The sequence below is a fragment of the Lolium rigidum genome, chromosome 1 (assembly GCF_022539505.1).
Source record: "Lolium rigidum isolate FL_2022 chromosome 1, APGP_CSIRO_Lrig_0.1, whole genome shotgun sequence".
Taxonomy (NCBI): domain Eukaryota; kingdom Viridiplantae; phylum Streptophyta; class Magnoliopsida; order Poales; family Poaceae; genus Lolium; species Lolium rigidum.
The window spans coordinates 206,217,573-206,229,780 of record NC_061508.1 but is presented as its reverse complement, the minus strand read 5'-3'; the positions used below and the strand labels follow the sequence as shown (position 1 = coordinate 206,229,780).

The 12,208-nt window shown below is 40.2% G+C and overlaps 2 long non-coding RNA genes across 2 annotated transcripts; both read left to right on the top strand.

Moving 5' to 3' along the window:
* The first annotated feature begins 257 nt into the window (after nucleotides 1-257).
* Nucleotides 258-1,743, top strand: LOC124688674. Its single transcript, XR_006998601.1, has 5 exons — nucleotides 258-365; nucleotides 609-722; nucleotides 887-985; nucleotides 1,385-1,435; nucleotides 1,560-1,743. It is a non-coding gene; the product is annotated as an uncharacterized LOC124688674 (long non-coding RNA).
* Nucleotides 1,744-2,337: 594 nt separating this feature from the next.
* LOC124688682 lies at nucleotides 2,338-3,733 on the top strand. Its single transcript, XR_006998602.1, has 2 exons — nucleotides 2,338-2,551; nucleotides 3,495-3,733. It is a non-coding gene; the product is annotated as an uncharacterized LOC124688682 (long non-coding RNA).
* Nucleotides 3,734-12,208: the final 8,475 nt, after the last annotated feature.

Below are 12,208 nucleotides of genomic sequence, written 5' to 3'. Positions count from 1 at the left end.
GCAGCTAGATGATGAAATATTTGGTCTTGCTGATCAACACCGCATTACCTAGATGTTGGTCTTCCATGGCAAGATCGTTTGTGTACTTTGAAGTCATTCATGATTTCTATTCCTCCCTCCTTCTTGGCATCTTTTTTGTACCTTCAATTCGATTTGTGTTGGTTTGTGCTATATATATATATCTGAGCATATATGATTAGGATCCCAGTATTTATCACTATCTGGAGTTATTGAGCTATATGCTCATTTTAGTTTTGTGCTCATGAAACGTTTGATGAATTGCTTAATGAATGTGTGTTAGATTGATGGATAACAACAAAAGGCTGCAGCAAGAGGATATAGGAGACAAGGAATCTTGTTCTGCGGTGAGTGTTTTGTAAGATCAATCCCAAATACTTCTAAAATCTTAGCTGTATTTTGTTTGTCTGATCTAAATGAGAAGTTGAGACTCTGTCCATAGTCTATGGAGTAGGTAGTGGCTTTCTTGATAGTCTTATATGCGTTTTTTCTTTATGTTTGTTATGTGAGAACCAATGCAAGCTATGTTACCCATTGCTTAATCATTTAGACATTTACCACATGGATAATCAAATCTAGAATCCTGCTAGGAGGACATGACGAGGACGGGGATGAGTTGAAGGCAGCGGATTCTCCATTGCTTTGTCCCCATGTTGGAGGGTAAAATGTAATCATTCTCTAAGTGCCTCGGAGAATGACTCGAGGTAGTTTTTTTGTCTTGTTTCCCACGTGCCTTCACTTGTCTCAATTTGAATTTATTTGCCTTGGAATAGAACTTTTTGCAGCTTAATGTATTCAGTTAAAATATAGTTCTTGTCTCTTAAAAGTTTCTAAGCAATACGTTTTCTCTGTATCATTTTCAATGTAGGGGTACAGAAGGTGAAGTAAGTACCACACATGCCTCCATAGCTATGATATTAAAAGAGAGTATGCCAGTTACTGTGAGGAATTTGCCAAGCAACTCAAGGTATGCACCACCGATCATGTTGTGGAAGTCTTTTTATTTTGTAAAATGCTTTGAATTTTCTTTGGATGGCATTTCTCTAGAAACAGTGGATGAAACCTTATGTAGATACTCACCGGTCATCTGCCAAGGTAGGTTTGTGCCATATGAAAATATTGGAATGACACTATTGTATATATATCTTGTAGTGCCCTCATAATTTGTTGTTGTTCAGTGGGGTAATATATCTTCCTAACGATCTTGACAAGCAATTAAGATTGCTGCTACTTGCTTTCACAAGATCCATTGTGTTTAGCTTTAAATGGATACTCTATTACTATGTAGGATCCATCAGATACATCAATTTATTGTAGCTTACAATGGTTACTATATAGTATACTAATTCTCAATATTTTGATTCAGGAGTGTAATGGTGTTGATTTTGAGATTTGGTAGGAGGGTGCTCAGGGAATGGTTAGTACTTTGCAATGCACACCAATCTTACACACACTTAACTTTCTGAGGGTGGTTCCATGTTTTTACACACACTGCATATTATGCTTACCAATGCATGATGTTTCCCTTGATTAATGTTCAGAAGAGTCTCAAATATGTGTTGGAGGAAGTTTATAATCTCAATAGGTTTCCCTCATCCCACCCTATGATGAAAGATGCACTAGAGCTTGATGGCACCATGAAGATGGTGAGAGTGGAGGTGTGTTGTTTTGGTTTGTACATAATTTCCAACTGTAACTTAATATCTTCCGTTTTGGGTATTTCCTGACCTCTTCAATTTTATCTCCCTTTCGTTCTATTCATGCACGAAAGAAAGTAAGGTCTTTTGTATGTGAGATGCAAGTGGAATCCATCTGAATCTTATCTTATATTTGGTTGTTATCTTGTCTGCTTGCATTCAGGTTAAATAGGTGAAATTTATAGCAGTTCTGATGTATCATTTGACTAGGGAGGGGGATTTTAGATAGCATTGTAAGAATGTGATTAATTATTATAAGGCCAAATTCAGTCTGTTGTGAACAAAAAGGAATGCAACCTTGCAAAAAAAGTAAGGATCATGCAATAATATTATGGTGGGATGGTTATGTAAGATTAGTAGCCACATTTAGCCCTGTAGTTAGTAGTATGTATGTGATTGATCCTATAGCAGATTTATTGGTCGTATCTCTGTAATTTCAATGGCAATTAATTTATTCTCAAATCAATGTTGTTTATGCCCTTTCAAATTGGTTCATCGAGATTATTCTTACATATTTGTGTTTATATTCATACCATAAAGTTTCCTATCTATCTAAATTTGTTTGGCCAGTAATATTGAAACCTCTAGCTATCCTAATTTTTATACTTGTTAATTGCAGCATTAGTATTTCAGTATAGGCTCATACGTTGTATATGTCTTATTTGCAGGTGTATTCACCTGATCTGGTACATCACCTGCTATATATGGATTAATCTTGCACAAGCCTCCTCTTATTATATGACGTAACACTTTGGTTCTTGTACAATTGAAAACCATTGTTTGTCCTTACAAATGCGGTGAAGCTGTAGAGGAGAAGAAGGACCACCAGTTTGCAGGTACTTTGACTAGCATTCTTGTATAGTGTAGTTGCCTTCATATGGTAAAGCTCAAGGTATATTTTAAGCACTGAGTTTTTCTTGGCTGAGGTAGCCAATTAGTGTTTCCTATACATGACTTCATCTCTTACATGTGATTTTTACCTGTTGAGATATTTTTGCTTGTTGTTGTGTATGCTCATTTTTCTGTCAGTTCATCCTATCATACTCAGTTGAGAGAGAAGTTGTGCTCAACTTGTTAACTGGACCATGCATAACAGTTTTCTTATAATACACCTCTTTGGAAATCTGCAGGAAGATGAATTTTACCTTTTGTAGTTAAACAAAACTGCTAGGCCTACAAGGTTCAGAACATGTTATCTTACCCTTTTATTTTTGTGCTGCTGCAGTTTTATATTTTAACTTGCAAGACATTGATTTATCAATCTTCAAGCTCATTTAAAGCTAGGGCTAATGACCACATAAATATCAAGTTCTTATCATTCTCGAAATGTCGATTGATTTTGAACTAACTTTATTTTATTTTATTTTATTTTATTTTATGATATCCTAACATGTGGAGTTTCGGTAATTTTTTCTAGGATATGAACCGTCTCTTACAATAAGGAATCAACTTAAAACATTTTTGTTTTACGTTCTGCATAAATAATATCTATCTTTTCGTTTTCGATACGATTACCACATTGTTACAACTAATTAACTATGAGGGCTTTCCACTTTATAAAAGATCTATGCATTCAGTTTTATGCAAACAATTGATACTAATGAATTATGAACATTCTGATTTAAACTTTTCTTTTTTATCTGATTAAATAAGGGTTTTCAGATGCATTTTTCATGTCAAATCATCTAAACTTTATAATCTTGCTTTACCCATTGAAAGGCTTTCATTGTTCTTCCTAGGCAATGGAAGTTAATGCACTTGAAACTCTTTCTGATGCAGATTAAACCACATCAGACCCTAGGTATCACCATCCTCATAGACTGGGTATAAACTAGCAAGGAATTTTCAACAACACCCCTAAGGAAGTTGCGAGGATTAAAGATTGCCAAGAAATTCCAGTTGGTCATATTGTCTATGGCCCATCAAGTATTCAGCAATCGGAACTTGGAATTAGTCTGCAGACATATATCTATGTGTCTCCTTTGAAAATTTAATAAATGCATATCTCTTTAGGCTTTTGATTCTGCCTTGGATGAGTTTGTTGCATGTTGTCTTCTATTGATTATGTTACTTGTGAGATAAAGTAAACTCCATGTTGAAATAAGTGTCTTGAGGAAATATCATCCATTACTTTGAAATGGCAGCGTGCATGTGTTGAATCATTTGGTGTGCTTATTTAGCCTTATAGAACTTCCAGTGTGATATTGTGAACCATTGGTTGAACGAAGCATTAAATCATAACATATGTTGAAGGTTACAATGGCATCATGCATGCCAAATATTGGATTGCAGATGACCAGCGAGGAGGCGCCCCAAGGGGCGCCCCAACTACTAGTGTATAAATAATGAGCATATGAAAAAACGAAGTAGAACCTATCGTGCTATCCCATGGAACGTAGAAGTCAGAAACTGCCGCAGCAAGATAAAACATTCTGTGGTGTCCCAAGCAATTCATGGAAGTTGATACCAATTGCAGTAGCTGTTGGCAATACAGACAGAATAGATTCACATCATTATAACATCATTCAGCAGGTTAAGCTTTGTTGCATAAATAAATGGGATAGTTAATACAACTATTAGATTTTAGTTCTAAGACTGAGTTATGAGAATAAATCATTGCCTTCATTGGCGTAATGCTCTATTAACACGCCAAAGTTCAATTAATCATGAGAAACCTCAAAAGTTCAAATATAATACACTACCAATGATCCAGCAGGGCACAAAGTTAACCTCAAAAAAGATGGAGCTAAGACAAGTTTTTAGGAAGATAAGTGGATAGGCCCCTCCTGCCTAGCTAAAACCATCCCAAGACTGTTCTTAGCCTCCATGAACAGAAATGTAACAGTGCAGAAAGTCTTTGATGCAGGTGTAGAAGGACTTAGGTTTAGGAGAGTAATGGTTGGGGGGCTTAGAGAACAATGGTATGAATTAAAAAAGCTGCCGGAGAGAGTTAACTTAAATAATAAACCTAACAAGTTAATATGAAAGTTAACAAATTCAGGGAATTTTTCAGTTAAATCCTTATATCTAGCAATGGAATGCAATGAATTGGTACCCTACAAATTCATGTGGAAAGTTAAGATACCCCTTAAAATTAAGACTTTCTTGTGGTTAATGCTGAAAAAAGCATTCTAACAAGACATGTGCTGCTGTGAAGGGGAGAAAAATGTGAGAAAAAAAATTTCTTTTTTGTGGAAGTAATGAATCCATTAATCACCTCTTTTTCAAATGTCCTCTTGCTAGATACATTTGGAATGTGGTCAGCTGCACTTTTGATTTCAATTTCCAATTTGAATCTGCTGATCATTGCATCTCCAATTGGTTGAAGGGTTTCGGGGGAAAGAAAAAGGAAGTCCTTGTTGTAGGAATAACTGCTGTAATTTGGAGCATTTGGAAAACAAGGAACTTGGCATGTTTCGAGAAAAAATGGCCTGATGAACCTTATGTTGTGATTTTTAAAATGTGCTACTATATTAACTACTGGAGTTTGTTGTGTTGGAATAGCAACTAGTATTCACAGAGGGCCATAGGGCAGTACATGTACATGTGTGACAATGTGCAGGTAAACCCCTCATATACTGGGGAATACAGGAAAAGGGACTATACAACTCTAACACCCCCTCAAACTCATGGTGGATCAACAACACTGAGTTTGGAGAGAAAGAAACCATGTTGCGTTCTAGTCTGGGCCTTCGTGAAGAAGTCAGCAAGCTGAAGCTCTGAAGGCACATAATGAAGAGCCATAACCTGATGCTGCACAGCATGACGCACATAGAAGGAATCAACACCGATGTGTTTGGTGAGCTCTGCTTCACCGGATCGTGCGCAATGCTGATGGCACCGCATACTGTCCGATAGGAGAGGAGTCGGGGCGTCAGCAGAAACACCAAAGTCCGCAAGTAACCAGCGTAACCAGGTCACCTCAGCCGTCAAGAGAGCCATCGCTCGCAAATCAGCCTCGACACTCGAACGAGAGACTGCAACCTGCTTCTTGGTCTTCCAAGCAATGAGAGAGCCACCAAGAAAGACACGGTAGAGGCGAAAAGAGACTTGCGATCATCCGGATCGCTAGCCCGAGTAGCATCCGAGTAGGTCTGGAGCTGTAAGGAGCTGGAGCTAGGAAAGAAGAGACGACGGGAGATAGTGCAACGAAGATACCAGAGGACGCGAAGGAGATGACTATAGTGGACACTAGTGGGAGCAGACATGAACTGACTCAGAATGTGAACCGGGTAGGAGATGTCAGGACGAGTGACAGCAAGGTAGACAAGGCTCCCAACCAGGTGACGATAGCGAGTCGGCTCCGGAAGAGGATCACCATCAGTGGCACGGAGGAGGACATTGAGCTCCATAGGAGTCTCGATAGTGCGCTCATCAGTAAGAGCGGCACGAGTGAGAAGGTCCTGAATATACTTCTCCTGGGAGATATAGAAGCCATCGGAGGTAGAGGAAACCTCAAGCCCAAGAAAGTAGCGGAGAGGACCAAGATTAGTCATGAGAAACTGATCACGAAGATGGGCCTTGACAAAGGCAATGTACTCAGGGTCGTCACCTGTGATGATCATGTCATCGACATAGAGAAGAAGGAGAGTCCGGCCATGAGAAGATGTGTGGACAAAGAGCGCAGGGTCATGTGCGCTAGGAACAAAACCAGCAGAGGTCACCACAGAGGCGAAACGCTGAAACCAGGCGCGGGAGGCTTGCTTAAGGCCATAGAGAGAGCGCCGGAGACGACAGACCATGCCATCGGGAGTAGAGCAGCTAGGTGGTGGCTGCATGTATACCTCCTCATGTAACTCACCATTAAGGAAAGCATTCTGCACATCAAGCTGAGAGACAGACCAGCGACGAACAGAAGCAACGACAAGGAGAGTACGAACAGTGGTCATGTGAGCCACGGGAGCAAAGGTCTCATCATAGTCACGGCCATGCTCCTGCTGAAAGCCATGAGCGACAAGACGAGCCTTGTAACGCTCAAGAGAACCATCAGAGCGAGTCTTAATCTTGTAGACCCACTTACAGGTGATGGGATGAACGGAGGAAGGAGGAGTGACGACATCCCAGGTGCTAGTACGCTCGAGAGCAGCAATCTCCTCAGCCATTGCTAGCTGTCATTCAGGATGAGCAAGAGCATCCTGATAAGAGGTCGGCTCAAGGACAGCAGAAAGACCATAGTGAGTGGGAGAATAGCGATCAGGAGGAGGACGAGGACGAGCACGAAGATGATGAGGCGGCTCAGACGGAGAGGACATCGCACCTGAGGTGGAGGGCATATCAGAAGGAGCATCATCATCCTCACGGGAACGACGGGATTAGTGAAAAGGGTAGGGAGGAACCACCGTAGGTGAGGAAGGGGACATGGGAGAGTAAGATGTGGAGGGTGGAGAAGGTGGTGAGGGAGGAGAGGGGGTCTGGTGGGCGAAGGAGGAGAAGGTGGTGAGAGACTCGGCGGTGTAGGGACCTGAGGCATAGGAGGAGGTGATTCAGGGAACATGAGAAAAGAGATATCATCCACCGAGAAGGAAGAAGTGGTGGGACGCAGGTAGAAAGGACGGGACTCATCAAAGGTGATATCCCGAGATATGCGCATCCGACGAGCAATAGGATCCCAACACTTATATCCCTTATGCTCAGGGTTGTAGCGAAGGAAGACACACTCGACAGATTGAGCAGTCAGCTTGGTGCGTTCGCGTGGAGCAAGAAGAACATAGCAAACGCAACAAAAAAGACGAAGGGTCGAGTAATCAGGAGTGTGACCAGTAAGACGCTCAAGAGGAATACCACCCTGCAAGGTCGTGGAGGGCTGAAGGTTGATGAGATAGGTGGAAATAGACACAACCTCAGCCTAGAAGTGAGGAGGAAGAGAGGCAGTGATACGTCCCAAACGTATCTATAATTTCTTATGTTCCATGCTACTTTTATGATGATACTCACATGTTTTATACACATTATATGTCATTATTATGCATTTTCCGGCACTAACCTATTGACGAGATGCCGAAGAGCCGATTCTTGTTTTCTAGCTGTTTTTGGTTTCAGAAATCCTAGTAAGGAAATATTCTCGGAATTGGACGAAATCAACGCCCAGGGTCTTATTTTGCCACGAAGCTTCCAGAAGACCGAGGGAGATACGAAGTGGGGCCACGGGGCGCCGCCACACTAGGGCGGCGCGGCCTAAGAGGGGCCCGCGCGGCTCTAGCGTGTGGGGCCCCCGTGACTCCTCCGACTCGCCCTTCCGCCTACTTAAAGCCTTCATCGCGAATATCCCAGTACCGAGAGCCACGATACGGAAAACCTTCCAGAGACGCCGCCGCCGTCAATCCCATCTCGGGGGATTCAGGAGATCGCCTCCGGCACCCTGCCGGAGAGGGGAATCATCTCCCGGAGGTCTCTTCATCACCATGATCGCCTCCGGATCTATGTGTGAGTAGTTCACCCCTGGACTATGGGTCCATAGCAGTAGCTAGATGGTAGTCTTCTCCTCATTGTACTATCATGTTAGATATTGTGAGCTGCCTATCATGATCAAGATCATCTATTTGTAATCCTACATGTTGTGTTTGTTGGGATCCGATGAATATTGAATACTATGTCAAGTTGATTATCAATCTATCATATATGTTGTTTATGTTCTTGCATGCTCTCCGTTGCTAGTAGAGGCTCGGCCAAGTTGATACTTGTGACTCCAAGAGGGAGTATTTATGCTCGATAGTGGGTTCATGCCTCCATTGAATCTGGGACAGTGACATAAAGTTCTAAGGTTGTGGATGTGTTGTTGCCACTAGGGATAAAACATTGATGCTTTGTCTAAGGATATTTGTGTTGATTACATTACGCATCATACTTAATGCAATTGTCTGTTGTTTGCAACTTAATACTGGAAGGGGTTCAGATGATAACCTGAAGGTGGACTTTTTAGGCATAGATGCATGCTGGATAGCGGTCTATGTACTTTGTCGTAATGCCCTGATTAAATCTCATAGTACTCATCATGATATATGTATGTGCATTGTTATGCCTTCTTTATTTGTCAATTGCCCAACTGTAATTCGTTCACCCAACATCTGTTTATCTTATGGGAGAGACACCACTAGTGAACTGTGGACCCCGGTCCAATTCTTTACATTTGAAATACAATCTACTGCAATTGTTCTTTATCGTTCTTCGCAAACAACCATCATCATCCACACTATACATCTAATCCTTTGTTTACAGCAAGCCGGTGAGATTGACAACCTCACTGTTACGTTGGGGGAAAGTACTTTGATTGTGTTGTGCAGGTTCCACGTTGGCGCCGGAATCCCTGGTGTTGCGCCGCACTACACTCCGCCACCAACAACCTTCACGTGTTCCTTGACTCCTACTGGTTCGATAACCTTGGTTTCTTGCGAGGGAAACTTGTCGGCTGTGCGCATCACACCTTCCTCTTGGGGTTCCCAACGGACGTGTCAACAACACGCAGCAAGTAAATTTCTGGCGCCGTTGCCGGGGAGATCAAGACACGCTGCAAGGGGAGTCTCCCACATCCAATCTCTTTACTTTGTTTTTGTCTTGCTTTACTTTATTTTATTTACTGCTTTGTTTGCTCTCTATATCAAAAACACAAAAAAATTAGTTGCTAGCTTTACTTTATTTATTGTCTTGTTCTCCATATTAAAAACACAAAAAATTAGTTACTTGCATTTACTTTATTTACCTTTCGTTTATTTCATCATGTTTCCTCCTAAGTTCACTCTAAAATCCTCTATACCGGGATGTGGTCATATATTCCCTAAACCAAAGAGTAAGAATAAGAGTAAGAAAGGTAGGCTCAAAGCCCCTGGTAAGAATGTCAATGCTTCATCTCTTGATATTACTTGATTCACACTTTCTGCGCCTAGCTGAAAGGCGTTAAAGAAAAACGCTTATGGGAGACAACCCATTATTTTACTTCTGCATTTTGTTTTATATTTGAGTCTTGGAAGTTGTTACTACTGTAGCAACCTCTCTTTATCTTTATTTTATTGCATTGTTGTGCCAAGTAAAGTCTTTGATAGTAAAGTCAATACTAGATTTGGATTGCTGCGCAGGAACATATTTCTTGCTATCACGAAATTGAGCCGCCCCTGCTGTAGAAAATTTATAAAAATCTGCCAATTTACGTGCGTGATCCTCAGATATGTACGCAACTTTCATTCAATTTGAGCATTTTCATCTGAGTAAGTCCAGTGCCTCTAAAAAATTCGTCTTTACGAATTGTTCTGTTTTGACAGATTCTGCCTTTTATTTCGCATTGCCTGTTTTGCTATGTTTGATGGATTCCTTTGTTCCATTAACTTTCAGTAGCTTTGTGCAATATCCAGAAGTGTTAAGAATGATTATGTCACCTCTGAATATATGAATTATGCACTAACCCTCTAATGAGATTGTTTCGAGTTTGGTGTGGAGGAAGTTTTCAAGGGTCAAGAGAGGAGGATGATACAATATGATCAAGAAGAGTAAAATGTCTAAGCTTGGGGATGCCCCCGTGGTTCATCCCTGCATATTTTAAGAAGACTCAAGCATCTAAGCTTGGGGATGCCCAAGGCATCCCTTCTTCATCGACAACTTATCAGGTCACCTCTAGTGAAACTATATTTTTATTCTGTCACATCTTATGTGCTTTACTTGGAGCGTCTGTATGTTTTTGTTTTTGTTTTTGTTTAAATAAAATTGGATCCTAGAATTCTTTGTTTGGGAGAGAGACACGCTCCGCTGTTTCGTATGAACACATATGTTCTTAGCTTTATTCTTAATGTTCATGGCGAAAGTTGAACTATTTCATTCATTGTTATATGGTTGGAAACGGAAAATGCCGCATGTGGTAAATGGTATAATATCTTGAATAATTTGATACTTGGCAATTGTTGTGCTGATATAGATCATGTTTAAGCTCTTGCATCATGTACTTTGTACCTATTAATGAAGAACTACATAGAGCTTGTTAAAATTTGGTTTGCATGATTGATCTCTAGAGTCTAGATATTTTCTGGTTAAGGTGTTTGAACAACAAGGAGACGATGTAAAGTCTTATAATGCTTACAATATGTTCATATGTGAGTCTTGCTGCACCATTTTATACTTGAGTTTCCTTCAAACAACCTTGCTATCCTAGCCTTGTATTGAGAGGAATTCTTCTCGCGCATCCAAATCCTTGAGCCAATAACCATGCCATTTGTGTCCACCATACCTACCTACTACATGGTATTTCTCCACCATTCCAAAGTAAATTACTTGAGTGCTACCTTTAAAATTCTATCCTTTGTCTTTACAATATATAGCTCATGGGAAATAGCCTTAAAAACTATTGTGGTGAAGAATATGTACTTATGTATCTTATTTCTTAATAAGTTGCTTGTTGAGCGGTAACCATGTTTCTGGGGACGCCATCAACTTTTACCTTTGTTGAAAATCATGTGAGTTGCTATGCATGTTCATCTTGTCTGAAGTAAGGGCGATTTTCATGATCATATGGTTTGAGTATGCATATTGTTAGAGAAGAACATTGGGCCGCTAACTAAAGCCATGATCCATGCTTTGGAAGTTTCGGTTTGGACAATTAATCCTCAATCTCTTATGAGAATATTAAGCATTGTTGAATGCTTATGCATTAAAGAGGAGTCTATTATCTGTTGTTTATGTTGTCCCGGTATGGATGTCTAAGTTGAGAATAATCAAAAGCGAGAAATCCAACGCGAGCTTTCTCCTTAGACCTTTGTACAGGCGGCATAGAGGTACCCCTTTGTGACACTTGGTTGAAACATATGCTATGCAATGATAATCCATGTTAATCCAAGCTAATTAGGACAAGGTGCGAGCACTATTGGTATACTATGCATGAGGCTTGCAACTTATAGGATATCTTATACATAACACATATGATTTATTACTACCGTTGACAAAATTGTTTCATGTTTTCAAAATGAAAAGCTCTAGCACAAATATAGTAATCCATGCTTCCCTCTGCGAAGGGCCATTCTTCTACTTTATTGTTGAGTCAGTTTACCTATTCTTTCTATCTCAGAAGCAAACACTTGTGTAAGCTGTGTGCATTGATTCTTACATGTTTACCTATTGCACTTGTTATATTACTTTGTGTTGACAATTATCCATGAGATATATATGTTGAAGTTGAAAGCAACCGCTGAAACTTATATCTTCCTTTGTGTTGTTTCAAAGCTTTCTACTAAGAATTTATTTCTTTATGAGTAATTCTTATGCAAGTCTTATTGATGCTTGTCTTGAAAGTATTATTCATGAAAAGTCTTTGCTATATGATTCATTTGTTTACTCATTATCCTTGCCATTGCTTCGAATCGCTGCATTCATCTCATATGCTTTACAATAGTATGATCAAGATTATGATAGCATGTCACTTCGAAATTATCTTTGTTATCGTTTACCTACTCGAGGGCGAGTAGGAACTAAGCTTGGGGATGCTTGATACGTCCCAAACGTATCTATAATTTCTTATG